Genomic DNA, 2,561 nt, shown 5'->3' with positions numbered 1-2,561 from the left:
CATTTTATTAATCCACTCATGTATTGATGGACACTTGGGTTGTTTCCACATCTTTGCAATTGTGAATTGTGCTGCTATAAACATTCGGCTGCAGGTGTTGCTTCCACCTTTTGACTATCGTGAATAACGCAACTATGAATATGAGTGTACAAATATCTGTTTGAGTCCCTGCTTTCAATTCTTTTGGAAGTGAAATTGCTGGACCGTACCGTAATCCTATTTTCGATGTTTTGAAGAACTGCTATATGTTTTCTGTCGCTACTACACCACACTGCACTCCTACCAGCAGTGAACAAAGTTTCCATTTTCCCCACATGCTCACCAACATCTGTTATTCTCTGGTATTTTTGTTTAAAATTTTTATCATAATAGCCATCCTAATGTGTATAAAGTCGTTCCAGGAGTTTTAATAAACAACAGCTATGATCATTCTTGTACCCTCATGCACATGTGCAAGGGTTTTTCTGGTTACATGATTAAGGCTGGAATTGCTGGGTCACAAGAGATGTGTGTGCTTTCCGAAGTGGCAGCTCCAACATACACTGTCATCAAGAGTAGACGATCATTCCGGTTGTTCTGCATTCTAACACTATTGTCAGACTTTCAATTTTCACCATTTTGGTGGGTATGAAATGATATTTCCATGTGGTTTTATTTTGCATTTCCATGAATAACAACAAGATTGAGCATCTGGTCATGCAGTCCTTGGTCATAATTTGTTTCCTCTTATGTAAAATACTTGTTTAAGTCTTTTGCCTATTTTTCTATTGGATTGTTTGTCTTAGTTTTATGAATTTTTAGGACTTCATCTATTCTGGATATTAATCATTTATTGTTAATATGTTACAAATATCTTCTCCGAATTTGTGGCTTAACTTGTGTCCTATGATGTCTTTTAATGAACAGAAATTATTTTGAGTCAAATGTATCAGTCTTTTTTTGTGGTTGTACTTTCTGTATTTTGCTTAAGAAATCTGTCTCTACCCCGAGATCATAAAGATATTCCACATTTTCTTCTAAGAGTTTTAAAGATTTTCTTTCACGTTTAAGGCCTTGATCCACCTGGAATGGATTTTTTGTGTGCCGAGGGTTATGGTTTTTCCTATTTGGGTAGCCAATTGTCCCAGCTCTATTTATGGACTCATCGGTTCTTTACCCATTAGTCTTCAGGGCATCCTCCATCAGAAATTAGGTTTTCCGATATGTGTGGATCTATTTTGGGGCCCTTCATTCTGTTTCATTCATCTATTTGTTGATCCCTGTTCCCATTTTATACTGTCCTAATTGTGATAGTTCATAATAAATCTTGATATTCGGAGGTCAATTCCTTGCCCAGAATTCTGCTTTGGGAGTATCTTAGCCTTTCTTGGTCCTTTGCTCTTCCATATAAATTAAAGATTCAGCTTGTCAAGTTATATAAAAAACTGTTTTGGGCTTTTGGCTGAAATAGTGTTAGGACAATTTGAGGATAATTGCCTTCCTATCCATGAACATAGTGGGCATCTCCATATATTTAGGTTTTCTTTAGTGTCACTTAATAAAAGTTTATAATTTTCTTAAAAAAGCCTTGACAACTTATCTTGGGGACCTTATATTTGTGGTTGCTTTTATAAATATTATCTTGTATCCAAGTGTAGGTTTCCTAAAAAGGTACTTGTATTTACACTGTGTATAATGTGCTTTCTTCCCCCTTTTAGTAACTAACCTACTATTATTAGACACTTCACATTTCTGGTTCTCATTTTGCTCTGGTCTCAGTAGATGTTTAGTTTTCCCCTAAGAACTTGGTGTTTTGGGTCTGACCTTGAATTGCAATACTTGCTCTCCCTCACGACGAGACATGTTTCTCTTCTCTAAAGTGGAAATAACAGTGACACTTCCCTCACGAGGTAGTTGTGATGATTAAATGAGATAACAGAGTAAAACGCCTAGCTTGGAGCCTGGCACGTGGTAAGAGCTTAATTGAAGTTAGCTATTATATGCAATTATAAGGCACGCATAGTAATTAAAAATAAATTTTTTTTAAAATGGGAAAAAAGTTAGCTATTACTATTTCTCAACAAAACCTTTTACTTTTCTTCTATTTTGCTATGTATTGATTGTTCTAGCAGAAATCAGTGTTTGAAAAATGGAGGAAGAGCACAGCCTGGTCCCGGGGATCCAGCCCTGGACGGAGAAGCTCAGAGCTGCTCCGAGGAGGGAGACGGGCCCACCCTTCCTGGGACAGGAGGAAACTGAGCCGTCAGTGGATCAGATGAGGCTTGAGCTGGGGGTCCCCTGACCCTATTTGGCAGAGAACGCAGCTCTCGGAGTAAGAACAAACACCTGCTACTTCTCGGTTTCTTTCAGATGACCAGCAGTGACAATTGCAGACAAACTGTGGTAATAAATGAGAAAACCTGAAGTGGTCATAGGAGAGGAACTTGAACAATGTACTCAGAACGTGAATCTGGATTTCATTGAGGGTTAAGATTATGGACAAATTTTACATTTCATGTTAGACATTTGATGTCTTTTGGATGTCTTAAGACAGTCATGCACTTTTTTTTTTTTTTTTTTTT

This window comes from Propithecus coquereli, unplaced genomic scaffold (genome assembly GCF_000956105.1).
Source record: "Propithecus coquereli isolate 6110/MARCELLA unplaced genomic scaffold, Pcoq_1.0 Scaffold301, whole genome shotgun sequence".
Taxonomy (NCBI): domain Eukaryota; kingdom Metazoa; phylum Chordata; class Mammalia; order Primates; family Indriidae; genus Propithecus; species Propithecus coquereli.
The sequence above is the reverse complement of the archived record's forward strand: the minus strand, read 5'-3'. Positions refer to the sequence as shown.